General features: G+C 42.9%; 1 protein-coding gene across 1 annotated transcript in view; it reads left to right on the plus strand.

The window, feature by feature from the left end:
- LOC107267302 (zinc finger protein 395) overlaps nucleotides 1-19,411 on the plus strand; it is a 58,169-nt gene that overhangs the window by 32,700 nt on the left and 6,058 nt on the right. The window lies entirely within an intron of this gene.

The following is a 19,411-nucleotide window of genomic DNA, read 5'->3' on the forward strand; positions in this document are numbered from 1 at the left end:
GGGGGGGGGGGGGGGGGGGGATATATGAATACCGGAAGTGCCGACCAAGTCGACAGTTGCGACACACTTCCTGCTCGACGCACTATGTGCACTCTGTACGTATATCGCAATACGGGACTCGCGACCTTATAATACCAATCGATAATAATTCAATGCATTCGAACACTTTCATCCTCCGACATGTACACGAATCGTCACTGGCATCTTAATGGCGGCACGAATATTTCTCCCATGTACTATATATTCATTTGCTATGCCATAGAGATTATACTTTCCTGGCCAACAACACCTCTAACGCCATTACACTCTTTGCTATTACGAAGAACGTCACGCGTATCCTCCATAGTGCACGTGATACCATACCGGTAGTGAAATTAAAATCTTACCGCGACTAGCCATTGAACGTATCGATATAAGGGAAACTAGTAGCGACAGTGTCTAACGGTAGTAAAATGGAAAAGAATTATCACTACTATATACCCGGTGCATACTATTTTTAAGCATGAATAAATAATACCTGCGAAAGCCACTACGCTAATACGCGGATAGCTTAAACAGAATGTTATGGTGGGCCGGTCTATAAACTCCGTGCACAGAGTGCACGAGCTTTAATAATAATGCAGTCATCAGCCTCGTGCACGTCCCCACGAGATTTCTACACACACTGTACCTACGCCAATGATAGCATATCAATCGCCTATGCACTGTAAGGGTTCGCTATACGTATATGATATGCATAACGGAACGCATCTCTATGGCCTTGCTATACACGAAATATATAGTTCCCCCCGAGTTAACACTGCAACCGCAAATTGTAGACGCTGTAAATAAGCCAGGCTCTGGCTAATGCGAATTCAGCCATGTTTAAACATCGGTATAGCCCAGCACGGTGCGGAAGGAGTGCCTAGACGTAAATGCATCAAGGTTACGTCGGTTGCGTTTAGGATGCAGGAAAATGCATGGAACTGAGAAAGTTTGACGTGTGGAGGTTCCAAAGTGCGCCAGGCTGTCCCCAGTGTATGTAGGTTAGTATCTGTAACGATAAGCCAACGCCACGTGGAGGAGATGACCGTGGAGGAGGACGCCCGAGGTGGGGACGGCGCAGCAGCGTGCCAGGATGCAGTATCCGTGGATCGTTGTGCAATTCGCTGGCTGTGTGTGTATATGCACCGAGGCGTCGTGACGTCACCGACGGCACGTGGCCCCCCACCTTCGGTCCTCGTCGGGACCCGTGGCCGTCGACGGAGTCGGGGAGGTGGCTACGCGGCACCAAGGCGGCCCTAAGGTCACCGCGGCCCTGACAACTGCACGCGCTGCATGCCACGTGGCATACAAGCATAACGTATCTACGATGCGAGTCGCGGTTGCATGTGCGTGCGATTTATTTCTATAATTGGCCGTAGCTCCCGACGTGACAAACGTTGCGACAGGATGGAAAGCTTTTATGTGACGACCTGGTCTAGGGACGTTTGCGGCGAACTAGCTCTGACATCGGATCACTCGGGGTGTGACCGATGATCAATTTTGGGTGCGCACTGAAAACCCTGCTGACTCTGACCTTCGTTAGAGGCTCGGGTGGAATTTCGAAGAATTCATATGCATCGGGATGCACTTTCGTTCTTCCGGTACAAGAGGCACTCGGGACGATTCCGATGGGTTATAACGGGATCCTCTTTTCGTTCACGGGTGTAGAAGGGAAATTGGGCTGTTTCTATGAGTGGCCGATCAAAGAAGAAGCCTTTCACTGGGTCGGCGAGTGGTGGTTTCTACGTAGTTACACCGAGAGAGATCGTCTTCCTTCCTTTATTTCTTTTTTTTTTTTTCTACGTTCCCACCATGGAGACGGAAAATAAATGTTTACGGCACTTACGGCGAAAGTTTCAGCCTTGCCGTTCCCTATTCTCGTCGAGTTGCTCATTTCGTACTTTTTAGTTTTCATGATAATCCATAAGTAGGACAAAAGTCACTTGAACGGCAGTGGGAATTGCATGGGAGAATGTATGCCGTCTCGGACACACTGCTCCTTGTCGCGTGGACCTCGGTCTTTGTTTATCGATCGTTTGACAGATCGCGGCTTGGATCGTATACGTCAAACTGTAATAACAGAGGCGTTCGACGGTCTTGCGTAGATCGTACGGTAAGATTTCTCCTATGGATCTTTGACCTGTTGGCACGGCGAAAAAGAAAAAAAAAAAGAGAGAAAGAAATAACCATGTACACCTCCGTGTCCTTCGTGCTGGCGAGAACCTTGGTCGAAGCTTCCACTCTTTAAAGGAGAAAACGAGATGCCGGGTCTCGCGTCGTAAACAGTGTTCGATTCGATTACGCGACTCCTCGCTCGTCGCTGTGTCGTTATGACACTGCAAACCGCGTTACGTAACCGGCCGCGTTACGTCACCACGTGCTTCGCTGCAATACCACGCTGCACATATTTCCGCGCCCGGCAACAGGGCAGGGCCAAGGTGACTGACGGACTTGCATGCATGCGTCCGTGCACGTGGTATCGGTGCGTCCATTTTGCTACCGAACGAATGATAAAAAAAAATAAAAGAAAAAAGAAAAACATAACAAGATTACAAAAAGAGAAACATAGTCAACCGCCAGAAATCAAGTAAAAAAAAAAAGGTAAAAAAAAAAGACAAAACAAAAAAAGAGCGAAAGAAACAAATCCCAATCAGACTCTCGTACGTCGTGGTATTCATGGAATTTTCTCAGCTGCTCTTACATACGTTCGATGTCCCGCGTGTAGCAACGCTAGTTACGGTAGTCGAGGTTCGACGCTCCCGCCATTCGCGAAATGTAGATTTCGCGAAACTGGCCCGGCACCGAGACGGCGCGGATCCATGTCGGGTTAACTTGGCTCGCGTTAGGTCGGGTTATGCAAAGATGAGCTCACTGTGCTGGCCTTGGCCAGCCGAGAAGCGGACTCTTATAAATACGCACGCGCCAGCTAAGCCAGGTAATTCGGCCCCGAGCAATGTATTCCGGGTGGTTTATTTTCGTCTAACCCTTCGTCACGCGGCTCTCCTCTTCCGAGGTTTTCGCAATTTTCCCTCTACGGGGAACCAACGCGAACGTCGTCAGCTTGGGTACCCTACACCAGCATGATCATGACCATCGCTTGGGTGCATCATTCCTGCACTTGTAGCACGTGGGACGCCCGTCGATCGGGACTCGACGCTGCTAACCTTCCACTATCACCAGGTCCAAGTATGGCCTCGTGCGAAGTGACTGCGAGAGAGAAGAACAATTCACAGCGTGGGCAGATGCGTGACGCTATTCGCTGGCCGTGACCAAAGTTGCGCAGATAGGAAACGCTTCTTGGCTCTCTAGCATCTGTCGCGACCTAACTTTTGCCCTATGGTGCTGTCTCGCTCTTTCTTCCTCGTTTCGCTACATCTTCGTCCAATACATCTCTGCGCATTCCCACTACGCGCTATCCTATGGACGCACACTCGATTCTGTCTCTATCGTCTATAGTGCCTTCGGTGTAAATATTTCTATCGTCACGTGGTATCGAGTCGATGCCGTTGCGTAACATATGATTCCCCTTTATTCTAGGTACACGATTATCGCATCGTAACCATTGCGCGTTGCCTTTGTATCTCCTTCTCTTTCCTCGCCCATACCACTCCGGACGTCTCGACGCTCGCGTCGCTCTACGTACATACCCGTCCGCATGATTTTTTACTACAGGACACCGCTTCGCGTCCTCTGTCCTACAGTTTTCTTGGCTATGACAAACAAGATTTTGTTTGATGTTGTTGTATCGTTGTCATAGCATTTCTATGGTGGTTTGTTGTTACTGTATATTGATATTGTTTCTAAACGATGCCAAAGCTTTGCAGCTGAATTGATATTGTTTATACATGACATCAAGGCGGATATGTATATTTAGTATAGAACGGTCGGTATTGTAGGTATCTGCAGTAGGCGTTGATACTCGTGTCACGGGTCGAAAAGACCCATGTTCGCGTCAATTGTGTACTACGAATTATTTACTCACGCGTTTTTCACGTGGATATTTTTAGGAATTAGAATTTTTTATTTTCTCAAAATTCAAGATCACACACGATATCAACCAGCGCGACTGTAGCGATTGATTGATATGCACAGAACCGTGCGATCGAATTGCTTCCATATCTCAATTTCATTGGATTCTGTTATCGCGTGTAATAAAATTGACGTATGAAGGTTATCAAGAGACGTCACTGAATATCCGCTCACTGTGTGTACCATGCTTGAAGCTTTGAGATCGTACCTTTTTTTTTTCACGATTCATTCCAATCGACCTAGACATTTTTTATCGTTCGAAAAAGATTGTCCAGTCTGTTACCTAAAGTCTCGTAATCCATTACGTGTGCCAATGCGTAAGATTAATTATTACCGATGCCACAGGCTCGCAGGTTAAGTATCCATATACGTTCGATTTGGAACGGGGCACCACTTTGTTCCAAATCTAATGGTACCACGTTAGCACGTACATATATATATATATATATATATATATATATATATATATATACACATACATACATAATGTAGTAGCAAACTTTCCACGCTCGGTTGGGTTGCGCTAGGTTAGGCGGACCGTTAGAATTTTGCGCACGAGAGAGTCAAGGTCACTCGCTTGCGAATTTCAGCAGTCAACCACTGGGACCGCGGTAGGACGACGGGAAGGTGAAGAGTCCGTTGCCAATGGAGATGGAAGTTATATACGACTCCGGGCTGTTCGTTATCCTAGGTCCTGGTTGCTCCTTATCTTTTTTATTCCTTTGTCTCTCCTCGGCGCCGTGACGTCCAGTAAAGGCTCCCTGATCCTGCCCGAAGGATCCCACGGTTTTTCTCCTTCTGGCCACCTGATTCCGCGCCGCTGCATGCAACCACAGTCGTAAAATTCGCTCGTGATCGTTCCCGTGGGTTAAGTATTGCAGCGTTTATTTTATTCGTTGAAACGTTCACGCAGGCTGCGAAAACAAATGTACGGAGACGCGTCTTATTTCCTATCCCTTAAACGGTAGTCACTCGTTACAAGCATGCGCGTTATTATTTTCCCATGTATTTCCAAGGTAAAATCCTTAGTCCGGTGGGGGTCATGCATTTTGAGAATAAAAATTATTGGGAGTCAAATTTTTCGTATTTATACAGAGGATGTTGGCTGCAGTCGCTTTGTACTTATCTTTAGCGTGATCTTTGACCTTTGACAATAATACGGGTGCATGGATTCTGGTTCATCCCGTCTTGGCAACATCTGCGACATGGCCAGAGCGCGTAACACGACAAGGAAGCGGACACGCTAAATATACAGGACCGATTAGCATAATCGCGATAAACTTACGTCGACCAAAAATATCGTTTCTATTTCGGGAACAGCCGACTTAACCGGCGCGTTCTCATGACCGATTATCGTGTTGCGGACGTTCCTGTCGATGAATCAGGCGCGTTCCAATAACACCCGCTACGGATACGCTTTATAGCAGCTTCGTCCGTCAAGCACTCTCCGGTTCGCTTATATTATCGATACATGGAAACTGATCACGTTCCCGTAATTCAGAATGGAAATTGTACGTGCCCGTCGGTAACGCGGGACTTCGTGACTGTCGCGCATATAATACGAAAGTCAAATGAGAAAGTTAACGCAGCGAGACGAGGCGCTGGAGCTACGCTACGCTAAGGCTAGACTTTTACTCGAAGGATGCACTGGCACCGTGATCATCGTGGATTACGGTGAAATCATGGACTTTCGCTTTTTTCGAGGATACTCAGTCACGAGAGAGGGGAAGAAAAGAGAGAGGAAAGATGCGGGCAATTACGTGGACGGGGAACGATTTTATTCGAATTTATTTTTCGGGGAGACTTTACGCCTAGGTACGGCCCTGCAAGGCGCTGCGGTTTATTCGATGGCGTTTAAAAGAGAATGCTAGGAATTATGTACGTTGTTACTTCGTTTTTTCTTATTCGAATCGTTGCCAACTGCCGAATAACGCGGAGTCGATAAATAGCTGAGTATTATTCGTCGCGTGTTAACGAATTAGTCGCTCGCGCGAGTAACCGCATTCGCGCGAGCTTCTTGCGTAAATAGTATGTCGACATCGGTACTCGACACAGCCAGCTGACTTTCTCTAGAATCGCGTTACTCGGCCTACATTTTTTGGCAGCGAATACCAAGCCGAATTCTTCGCTTCCCGTTCTGCGAGTTGGACGCTTTTGGACGTCGCTGCTGTCACAGCTGCAACGACCATTAGCCGCTGATAAGGTCGTAGAGCTTTGGGAGAGTCAATGATTGCAATGTTATGCAACGGGGTGTCTGATTTAGCACTTTTTATTGAGCATCCGATCGTATCTGTTATCAGCTGATGTTCCTCGTTCCTGGCGACATGCACGATGCGAATATAAAGTGACAAATTATTTGAGTGAAATGACGTGAAAAAAAAAATTGACTGAAATTATTATTGCAATTTGAAAAAATAGAAATTTAAAAATTATTTTAGAATTTTTTTTATTAGGGTTAATATCCTCTATGTACAGTGTCACGAGTCTTATGCGTAAAGTGTATCACAATTTTGTATTAGGATAAATCGACTCTCGTTAGACAATTTATTGGGCACGGCTATCGCTATATGACAATATCAGATGGTTATTTTAAATTAGATCAGTGCACGGGGTTCGGTCGATGGTATCAAGGATACCATAAAGTATGATAGTATCGATCACCAGCTAATATATGTATTACAGGGAAAATTTGTTTAATACAAAAGTCAGAGTTGTTGATCCTAAATTTGACAAATTTGAACAGAAAAACATTCTCTGGATAACGTTATTTAGCGATTATACGTCACAAGAGATTTCCTAGTACAGAAAACGACAGTAGCCCACTAACGTCACTGAGAATTATCATTATCGGTATAGCAACAACGATTTGGCAAGTATCGTCGTCAATGGAGATAGTGTACGGCTAACGGCGAGGAGCGTTAGAATTTCAGGTTATCCGATTCACGAAATACTATGAGGCTATAGATAGCGTTACGCAACGTGCAAAATTACTGGCGTAAAAATTCCAGTAGCCCCGCCGAACTAACGGGATATATCGCAACCCGGATTCTCCGTCAAAACGCGTTGTCGTCCTTGCTGCGCAAAAGGCAAAATTCCCTGAGATCATGCCGAACATCGAAAACAGCCAAATTGAAATGAAAACACGATACAAAATATCACGTGACTATTGCCAATAACAAAATTCCCTTATCGGTATGGTATATTACTTGCACGTTGATATATCTTACGCAATCACAGATTAGATAGACCCAACAAAGATCATTCTTCCTTCCTACCCAGCCTGTAACAATTGGACCGTACAAAGAAAAATAATAATTCAGTCTCCTAACCTCACACTCGTCCGTTCGATACAACGATACGGCTCACGGGTGAAATTGCTCCGGCAAAAGTCGGCGGATCTAGATTGCACGAGGCGTTGAGTTAGGTTAGGTTGCGGGTCGACTGTTAGATAATTCGCGAAAGGCCCGCCGCGCAATAGTCCTGCCCTAGGTTAACGTTATCCTTGCGAAGGCTGTCCCCTCTCCTCGTACGGTGTGCTCGTCGCAAGTGGAAGCTGGTGGGGAATCGGCCGTGAGGTGGACGCGCCAGAGGGCGCAGTGTTGCGAGCGAGGGCGCCACTGTCGAAAATTTGAGATCTCATCGCGTCGGTCCTGGATAACCTTGACTTGACGTACTCTAACGATCGATATAGACAAACCGTCTGAGGAGTCAGACGCTCTCGCGTCTGGTTTATAATGGACTTTTTTATGTTCCTCTTTTTTGCGGCTTGACGGATAACGAAGTCCTAAACTTCAATAGTCCCCCGCGAGACCGAGTACCAATTTTACATTGGTCCAAGCGACGAGCACGCAGAGTCGGCTGTCTGCCCGAAATGTTTTGTCTACTCCATTCGATACGCCTGATTATCATTTGTGACATTACATGAATTCTCAAGTGCTTTATGGATAACAGCGCTCTCGACGCATCGAGCAAATTCAATTTTTAAGGTTATGTTAGGTTGGTGGGGGGTATCCGTCGATCGACCGTTAAGCCTTACGCATGGAGATAAAGTAATTGACCTTGAATGACTTTCGTTATCGTAATCCCTCATCGCTCAAACTTCGTTCACTTCCGGTCGAGGACAATTGAACGATATCACCTATCGATAAGAACTTCATATTTTCTGTACCTCTTGTAGATTTCTTATTGTTTTCACATTTTTTAAAGTTTATTTCTATTTCAAACATTTAACCGCTACTCTATTGTGTAAAACCTTGTACTATCAAGTGTGCGATCTACAACTGCCCCGTACTATCTCGATAGTAATTCTTTGTATTTTGTATTATGTATTCGCGACACCAGATGGCGGTAATCGCGCAGTCGATTCTACGTGAACTAGTCACTTGTAACACACACGTAGTACGCATACGACTATTGTAATTAGAACGCATAGCACTCCACTTCGACGATTCGTTCTTTCTTCTATGAGATTTATTATCTTATTATTGTTTGTCGATCGTCCAAATACGCATTTGACTACCTATATTCCGGAAGGGATTGAAAATATGTTTATGCGAATATGCGGAGACTTGTTATGTACGTTTATATATGTAGTATATGTATATCAGCATGTTTGTAGAGAATGTTATCGTTCCGTGTTTGTCCTGACGGTTGCGAAGTTGGGAGTTTTCGTAACTGAAAAATTATAAGATACCAGATAAATTATCAACCAGGTATAACAGCCGTACCGGCTAACAGCAGCCTTGATAAAAAATTTCGATCGCCGGGATAACCCTAGGTACTCCTGCAAGGTCTTACAAGTTAAATGTTATTGCGCAATAAGCTACTTAGAAAAATCATGTATGCTGGGACTATAAAGAGAAATTTAACTTACGTAATGACATAACCTTAAATTTCTGGTTCGTCGTCAGTTTGGCACGACCTATAATCCAATCGATGGTATTTACAAGTTTCTCAATACTGCACAAATTCTTCGTAACGAATTTAAATTTCAAAATTTTGTAAAAAAAAAACAATTCATCACGATTTTGGTATAAAAATATGTATTTTTAACGTAAACTTATATTTGCGTCGTTTCGAATTCGTCGACGATGAAATTGCGACACGCGTCATCATTATTGTCGCTCCCGACGCTGTCGTCAGTCTCGTCGTCGCGTGACCTTCGTTTGGGTCTTCGACCTTTTTTGCCTGATAGATTACGGGAGCGAGAGTCGCTGGCCAATTGGGTGATAACGTGCCGGCTTGAAGCTTCGATATCTTCTTTCAATATAAACATATATACGTACATATACATTTGTGCCTTGTACACTATACCTATATACACATATTTGTGGCTTCTTGTAATTACGTCGTTAGTATACGTAGTTGGCTTCTTTCTTTTTTTCTGTCCTCAAAAATATTATCGCATTAAACGATTTTCAGCCTGTTACTACATAATTGCTTTTTCTCCTTGTTTTCCAAATTTTTGAATCCTCTTGTCAAACATCACGCTGTCTATTTACACTTTCGATCCTAATGGCCATTATGTATTAGGTTAGGATCGACCTGAATTTTTCTTTCATTAGCCCCGAGCAATGAATTTTACTTATCGGAATTTTTTTTTCACAAGACGTTTCCTATTTTGAAATATTAATCGGTCTTTGGATTACGGTCGACAGTGTTGACAGTTTTTTTTTTTTTTTTTTTTTTTTTTTTTTTTTTTTTTTTTTTTTTTTTTTTTTAAAAAAAAAAAAACGTTTCCTATTTTGAAATATTAATCGGTCTTTGGATTACGGTCGACAGTGTTGACAGTTTTTTTTTTTTTTTTTTTTTTTAAATATAGTCGAGCACGATTTTTTTATACGCTCACGATACATCTAAAGCAGCCAGCTGTCATAGATCTATGTATGGTCAATCTAAGATCAATCAATAAAAATAGCTTCTAGAGATCCGCTCATTTTTACACGGGCGGCTCCATTATTGTTGAGCTCTGGAGAATTTTGAAAATAAATGATGTGTACGCGCGATACACGAAAAATTAAATAATTATTTATTGCACGGCTTAGCAGCTGATAATCACGATGTTAATTCATTTCAGTAACAGCGTGACAAAAAATAGACAAAGGAAAATAGAAATGGCGTATAACGTAGATAATGACTAACATACGTGCTTCCATAGCGAGTAACATACGAAAACTAAATAAACAGTTTTATTGTATTACTCGCATGGATACTTAAGAATACGAGCATTGACCCCTATAATACTCATAAATTTCCATGCGTAAGCAATTCCGCGCTTCTTACTATGCCAATCTTAATTTTTTGCCACTCTCCTATAATCCGTAATAATTTCCCACTACGGCATACCTAAGCGTCCAGCGTGTAACCGCAAAAGCTTGTGAACAAAAAATTCCATATCAAATAACACTGAAAATAATAGAAATCACATAGACGTACCAGATCTGTCCCGGAAATGTAATCAATGTCCAACAACGACATCCGGTCAATTAAATATATCAGCCTTCGTACCTTCGCGACCTTTGTGAAAGCGGATAAAAATCTGTATACATATGTATTCGTCATTGGCGTATATGAAAAATTTGAACAATCGTCAATTGACAGTTTGAAATAAAAAATGTCATTGTCCCAGAATCGTATGTTCCGTGTCAGGAAGATCAACGAACGCAGAGTAAAGTTTTGTTAGTCGCGCAAAAAAAGAATCACGTGATGTAATACGAGCACGAACTAACACGTGGTTCGCGTGTGAGTGGGTACGCATCTAGTATCTGCTAATAAAAAATAGGCAGAGTATGATGATACGATAGTCGAGAAACATCGCGGAGGAGGAGCGGAGGTGAGCCAGTGGGTCGAAAATGAGCGAGCGGAGTTACTGGTACGACTGGCAATGGAGATTCGGCTTGATGCGGAGGAGTGGGAGATAGACGGAAACGTTGCCTAAGGTTAAGCTAGACTTAAGCTCCGAGAGACGCGGCCCGGCGATGCTTGGATACTTTTTCGCTCGGTTTTATTTAGATACCCGACCGGCAAACGCACGAGGCCGAGACTCACTAAATTCCAGAGCGCCCTTCGGACTTGGTTTACGTAACGATAACAGTACACATTGCCCGTGTATCTACGTTGGTTAATATCATTGGCTGTATTAAATCTTGATCGATATTTTTTTTTACCAGCCTATACAAATATCTCGAGCGAACCCGCGTGAGATTTCAATGTTAAATCTGATAAGGTATTCATACCCAAAAGAGTATTTGTATTTTTTTAAATTTATACAATTAATGAATTTTCATACGTTTTTTTTTTCTTTAGTGCGAGCTGTTAACGGGTATTGATTTGCTTATCAGAATTTTCCCCGTTGGTCCCAGGGTCGATTGACTCCCATGATGACGTCAGTATCAATAACAGACATTACCAGTATTCATACGACGTAGTGGTGTAGGCTTTTTATTTAGATTTCTTGATAAACAAATACTTTGACTCGTGATGTGGGAGTTTTTTTTTTTTAATCTTATACAATTTTTTCGGGAATTCCTCGCTGTTATCGCTACTCTGACATCATAACATGCTATTGGACCTTGTGCTTAGAGCGGAGGTGGATAACGGTACGCAGAAGCCGTCAGATCAACGGATCGCCAATGACGCACGTTGAACGGCGTCACTTGCGTGTTCGAAAAAAATAGAAACCGTCTTTTACGATTCGTGTTTGCTCCAACGCGCCAATGTGAAGACTTTGTTTTGCTGGCTCGTCCTGTTGAATCATACTGCTTTTGTTTTCGGATCACTGTTTTTGTCCATCCGCAGACGGATACACCGTTAAACGTATTTTACCATATTCTTATTATAATTTTATTATGCAAAGGACAATGGTGTTCTTAATAAAAAATACCGTTCTTAGTGAGTATACGAATTTTCGTTTTTATTTTTCAAATAAACGTTTCTTTAGCAAATACCGTATACGATAGTGGGTCCAAATAATTACTTTAACAATTGAGATTATAAGGTTCACCGGATGTAAGACGTGTCAAGACGCTCTGTTTTAAATAGACGATAAAATTTTTATATACAATTTTTAATGAATTATTTGAAAATTCTATACGACATAGCATTCAATGGTTTTTTGTACGAGCTTGTAACAACATATGGCGTTTGACTGATGGTTAAGATGAGGGTTGATATACAAATTGTGCTATAAGTTCCAAGAACTATTTATGGTGTACCAAGGTTTATAGTGCCTACGGAATCATTTATATTACGTTACGTGAACAAGGGATCAAAATACGTTATTCAGGTTCGCCAAAGATGGTAAAGAGGGAAGCGTGTTACGCACATACCAAAATGGTAGCGATTGGCATTCCATTGCGTATAAGTCACAATGACAGTGACCTAGAGTCATAATATCCTCGAAATCCCATCGCACTTCCTAGGCGTCATGTAGAAATAGAATCGGGCCATAGTAACGTCAGCAACTGGCGACGCTCGTGCTCATTGAAAATATTGACGCGCGTAAGCTGCGCGCGACGCCACGTTTGTTTACGGTTAACGTCACCTCGTGGAAGCGCTGCGTATTTACGTCGAAGCGATCGCAAATGTTTCAAGATATCAATGAAAGTAAAAGTTATAGGATACATTCATGTTGAAGATAAAAAAAACCGATTCGTAATGAAAGATAGCGCGTAATTTCGTTTTTGAGACTGATCGTAAAACGAGCAATTACACTAGTAAAGTTTTAGGCCAGATACATCGCGGTCCTCCGTGGAAGAAAATATAACGATATTTTTTTATTAAAATCCTAATGATTTTCCAACAATCCCCGTAAATCGCACTGTCGCTAACCTCACGAGATTGAAATCTTGGTGCAGCGCCATTGCGAGCGTAGCGGCGTCATCGCGCACTGCGCTCAATTCGAATGCAACCGTTTCTTATCCGACGGGATAATCGGGAGTGTCGAGAGCGGCATAGCTACGTAGCTACATACCTTAGGAGAGAGATTGCAAGATATAAGTAGCGATAAGTCGTCGAGGCTAAGGTGATTCAGCGTCAGCAATTTGCGCCTCTGGTTAACTTTGCATCCCTTGTTTTCTTCGTTTCTCTGTATCGCTTTGGTCGTCCTGCGCTCCTGACTTGTCGCAGCTCCGCGTTCGGAGTTGTAATGACCATGTAAACAAGGGCACTGCGCATGCGTCAACTCTCTCCCGCGCGTCGAACACTCGGAACCCTTCGGTGACCTTCGTGCGACGCTCGGTTAATCTCGACTGTTCACGATTCACTGTGAAAGCGGTGACGCGCTTCAAATTGCACTTTGACCGTGTACGATAGATATTTTCAGTGAAAATACAAAAATTCCTGATGCAAGGAACACTTCGGTTTGCGTGCCTTTGATTTCATTGCACTTAGCTCGAAGCTGCAAATCGCTGCAACGATTTATGGTTCTTTTAAATCGTGTACTGCAACTCGGGTTCATGACTTTTTTTTCCTCTTTTGCTATTACCAATGGAAACTCGCAACGCTTGGTCGACTAGATTGACCGAGCTAACGGGCATCATTGACTTCCGGTCCGATAATACTAACCGATTTACCACAGTTTGGAATTTCCGCGGAAATCTATAGAAATTAAAAGCCTCGGTGAAATCTAGTGTTTTGAAAATCCATACCAAAAACATTGAATCCTTGGCCAGGACTCTGTTATTATCTTTATGGTATTTTCGTCAAACCTCACAAAAATAATAAATTGACTTCCTTGTGGTTTCCTACGGTATCCACAAAAACAGGAAGTCGTTGACGAACTTGAAACACGTCTTGAAAAATAAATTTTTTTTCAACGAAAGAATTACGACAAAAATTCATCGAAATTCTTCAAGGACTATAAATATTTTAAAAATCAAACATATAGTGCGAACCAGGAAGTAGAAAGGCATAAATCTAGAGTGAAGGAGACGTTGCCAAAAAGCTTTTCCGAAAGTAGCAAGTGGCCTCTGCTCTTTGTTTTATCGCGCGTACTTTGCGCTGTCCAACCAATTTTCATGAGAACAGGGCGAGTTTACATGGCGATCGATCGACGCGACGGCCTTCAGCCGCGGGAAACGTTTCTCCCGGAAGAACAAAGGGAACGAGGATCCGGGTGAGGACGCCATTGAACCTCTGTAAGGATTCGGAGCTTCTTTGTTAGACTCGCTTCCCTTTTGCATCGATTCTTCTCTAGTCTTCTTCCCCCAACCGTGCACATCACCGAAAACCACGTTGACTACCCCGAAGTAGAATCTTTGTCCCTTTGTTCCCAAAACCTGTAGTCCCTTACGTTCCTGTCATACAGAAACCGAATGCACTTCAGCTAAAGATTAAGACGCGTAGATATTACCAACTTAGTATACCTATCCATCTACATCTTTTGAGTTCAAATAATTGCCGTCTGAATATAAATCCTTAAAATCCTTAAAAAAAAATACTACGCTCAGTCCACAATATTTACACCAAGAATCATCTGTAGTAAAATATGCTTCTGACCCCCAATAAAATCACCTAGGTCCCTGTCAGTGGTACTAAATAATAATACCAGCACCTAGTATATCTCTAACAATCCCAAAGATGACTCAGACATTCGTTATATCATCCTAACAGTATTTAAAAAATAATAATGAACAAAGTAACCGATACCTCAAAAATCTCATATGAATATTTCAATGTTTTAAAATATAATATCTAACTTTATATTTAAATTTAACAAGAATCCATAATGATTAACAGTATGCAAAATCCAATCTATCCAATAGAAATGTCAAACTTTATAGTTCTAACAAATTTCCCTACGGTCTCCCCAAAAAAGGAATAAAACCAGCCGGCCGAAAATGCATTTTTCTGGGGCCACCCCGTAGAAAACGCTGTGCGTGCGCGATTCAGTGGTGTGTTAAGAAGGGTCAACGTCCGACCCTCACCACACGGCACAGCGCGTCGCGCGTGTATAAGCCAACACACAACCGCCTGGTTTGTTTTGGTTCCCCGGGCGTTACCCTGGACCCTCTTTGCGCCTCTACCTTGAGTCTCCTCCTGCATGCAGCCCCTGCTGCCGCCTTGCTTGCTTGCCTGCCTGTTTTCCCTTCCAGTCCCCCCTCTCCTCCTGCTCCTCCCGGCACCGTCATCCCTTCGCCGGAGTGCTGCCGCCACTCCTGCACCTCTCGTCCCCGTTACAGCCACCAAGCCACGATTCCCTTCGCCCCGCCGATACCTCATCCTTAGCCCTCATCACTACTTGGCCAATCCACTACCTACTTCCCTTGAGAACAGCAACGATACACTCGACCATCGCCCATGAACCATCGCCATGTGCGACCAGATCCCGAAGCTGTGCTCACGGTATAACTGGTACTGTTACTATATAGTATGGGACTAGATATTTTACCACTCCTAGTTCTGACTTCACGAGTTCAAAGGGAAGCCAAAGCAGTCGATTGCTCGTTTAGTCTTCTTTCTTCACTGCCCATATAGACGTGTATCATACTTGGATGCTGCTATATACAGAGATTATGCAGATTTGTACAGATTTTGTGGTATTCACTGTGATACAGGGATTTCGATGTCCTTGAAGCCTAATGTGGATCTAACGGGTGTCGGGTTAAATCGAAGGGATAATGGTCCTTTGTTAGGTGCTATTGGGAAACGAATTTTCGTTGGCGTATCGTGGAAGTTTCTAGAAACAAAATGTTTTTTAATTCATTATTTGGTACTATGACGATAATACGAAAGTATATGCCTTCAGCGTGGAGTTGTTTAGATTTTTATATTGCATTTTTGTTCGTTATTTCGTCTGATCCGATAATATCGAAAATCTTGTCAGGACTCACGACTCTTGAGAGTTTCGACCTAACAACCTTGAGGGATTAATGTGCCGAGGTACCAGTTCGCCGAAAGATCTCAAACCTGCTAGGTATAATCTTGAGTGGTTGTGGTTAAGATCGTCTCCTTTGTTTGTAGTGCTTGAAAATTGCAAAGTCGCGCGGCCTTGAGAACCTACGACCTACGTCGTATCACGTCGAATGATTCCTGATAAGGCATTCCTCGTTTCGATAGTATCTGGGCTAATAATTGTTCAAAAAATTCGAACGTAGAACCTTCGAAGGTCGCCATTTAATACGTTTATAAATGACCATTCTGCGAAATTCAAAAAAGAATCTACTTTCCTTAATAAAGAATATTCAATGATTTCTTAAGAGACGAAAATAATGTTATACTTACTTGAAGATCTATCGAATTTTCTAATTGGCTGTCTATGACTACTTGTTGTTTACAGAAAATGCTAGTGCGTGTTAATAAACTGCGTACATATATCAGTATCAACATGAAATCATAAGGCAGTCTGATGCACAATATGGAGGCCAAAGACAATTCAAAACAATCGGTTCGAGCTGATCTTAAGTCTCCGTATTAATTCGTACGATTCCGCCGACACTCGTGTCTCTCCGTCAATGATCGTGCATGCTCGATTGCTGTCGGACGTTGTCGGGGATGATCGGCCGATTTCGCCAGTACGATGTTCTTACCGTCGGAATGCTGATACATGGCGTATGTGTGCATATACCACTACCGACACTAGTGTAACGCACGCGTATCTGCACACATGTCCGAACACGTGCACTAGTACGTAGCAAAGATAGAGAGAAGCGTGCGCGCACGTGAACGTCCGTATGTATAATATATATATACACACATACTCTTGCATCAGTACGAGTGGTAGTAATAGGGCCTATGTACAGCGCGCTGAATTATAGATCGCCTGGTTATTTAAGCCCTGGATGTTGCCACATCGAAATTATTCTTGGTCATCGCTGTCCCTACCAGGATGGCCGCTGTTTATTACTGATATACCTCTGATTTTCATCAGCGTGCCATTAATTTTCTTGGCTACTACGCCTCACGGAATCCCGATTAGTAAGTGCATAGATTAATCAGAGATCTCCAGTATACGTATCACGCGCAACGTCCGTACTTTCCATGTTCCCGCGCCTCTATCGGAGAATGCGCGCACTTCAAATTTCTATGCGCGTGCGCAATGGCGCAACAGTTCCAATAAGATTTCCAGTATTTACCTTAGCGCAGGCGCACAACGCTAGTTTCGCTAGAAGCTCCTTAGCGGGTATGAATACGCATGAATATCTACATTCATAAGTAATGAGTGTACATACAATAGCACATAAATAACACCCTAGCATAAATGGATCCTGATAATAACATCATCTACGAGTGAATTCATATATTTCCTGGGATTTCCCATTCTTTCACGATAGATCTCTGTCTTTCGTACCCAGGAACGCGTTAGAAATATTGTATACAAAAGAATGCAAGAGGCACGGTGCACTTTTATCACAGAAAGTAGATACGTATTTCACTAATTTCTCTCTAGGCCGTAGTTCCTCTTGAATATTCACAGTATTCTGTCTATCGGACTCGCTGAAATCCTTCTGGAAGGCAGCCGTTCCATTTGAGAACACCTATCAAGAGACTCGGTCGAGTCTCGCGCCAAGTACAGGCAACCGGCTGTACAGGGCACAGCTCGCAGAGACTCTTTACTTGAGTCAACTCTTATCCCTGTGTTTGGAACAAAATATCGTATTAACCGCTATACATGAGAAAAAATTATTGATACATTCACTATAGGAGTTGAGGGTTCTGAATTGATTGCCATCACGTTCAATACGATTAGTGTACGAGATCAGGGCGTATTGAGATGGCGAGCGAGATGATTTTATTTCAGTTCCGTCGTCGTCGTCGTCGTCTTCGCACGTCCATCTACTTCTTTACACGACAGATGGCGCTGACTACTTTGCCTTCTTTACCTATTTGTACTCTGGATGGTGTTGGTAATTTACGAATACCCAACCCAATCAAATACACTTTGTACGTGAAGCTACCGTTCACACCGAATTTCCAGTTAATATAAGGCTGCTTTCACAATAGTACAGAATTATTAAAACTTTCATGTGGAGCGCGTGTGTATTCGGGTACGTATGTGTGTGCGTGGACATAGTTCCTCGTATTTTAGGTGACAATTTTTAGAGATATAGGAATTCCAGATGTTCCTCTTCGTAGTTTCCTGTATCTAGGTGTCGGATGTAAAAGTCCAGGGTTTCCAGGTATTCCTCTCCGTAGTTCCCTGTGTCCAGGTGTTGGATGTGGAAGTCCAGGGTGTTCAAGCATTCCGCTCTGTAGTTTCCTGCATCTAGGTGTGAGGCGTGGAAGTCCAGGGTGTCCAGGTGTTGCGCTCTGTAGTTTCTTGTATCTAGGTGTCGGACGTACAAGTCTAGAGTGTCCAGAAAAGTGTGCAACGAGCGACGCTTTGGCGCTTCGCTCAAACTATACTATCCTCTCTGTTTTTCGCACGGGCTGAGGTACGTAAATAATCCAGCACACTCTCCTCTCTTACGTTTACCACACGGCTTCAACAAGCTGGATACCATTAACGACGCTTATATGCATTGAAGATAACATTTTCTTTAAAAATTTGTATATATCTTTATGCGTTTCTAAAAAGAAAAGGGACTTACAAATTATATTTATATGCCATTAAACATTTTCGACGATGCAATATATTTTTCTGATTAGCGACATCATAATGCATTTATATTTTATATCTGTGAAAATATAGATTTCAGTGCTTAGAGCTTCTATGTCCCGTTGAACAACAAAAACTTGTGATATCCCCCAAGAAACACTTACGTGTAAAAAACTACGCCAAGTACAGGAGTGCTGTGTATTCCTCTAATAAAAAGGATTGATATCAGATTATTGAGGCCAAGTACATAAGTCACTACATGTTTGCCTATTATATGATCTAGCACTGGCCCATCTTCTCATTCCTCTCCCTTTTCCTTTGCTTTGCTTTACTTCAGACGAGCAACGTTCCCTTCGAGTCTTTGCCGTCCTTCAGCTATCCCTCTGGCAACCGACGCATCTCAATGCCATTCCCAATAACGAGAGACCCACGCCAGTAGAACTGATCCCCCAAAAAAACACTTACTTGTAAAAAACTACGCCAAGTACAGGAGTGCTGTGTATTCCTCTAATAAAAAGGATTGATATCAGATTATTGAAGCCAAGTACATAAGTCACTACATGTTTGCCTATCGTATGATCTAGCACTGGCCCATAATTTTAATAGTATTTCCAAATTTCCTATAACGTTTACACTACTCTTTTACATTACTACTACTTCCCGTAGTTGATTATGATTTATTGGTCATTTAATAATTAATAAAACTTTAGGTGATTCCTTATCAAATACTACTTGGCGGGTTCGTGCATTTCTTGACATAAATCTGCGTTCATTATGCCAGTCATCAAACTCAAAACCAATGTCAACTTTCTATATACAGCT

Source organism: Cephus cinctus, unplaced genomic scaffold, assembly GCF_000341935.2.
Source record: "Cephus cinctus unplaced genomic scaffold, Ccin1 Ccin1_scaffold0398, whole genome shotgun sequence".
Classification (NCBI taxonomy): Eukaryota; Metazoa; Arthropoda; class Insecta; order Hymenoptera; family Cephidae; genus Cephus; species Cephus cinctus.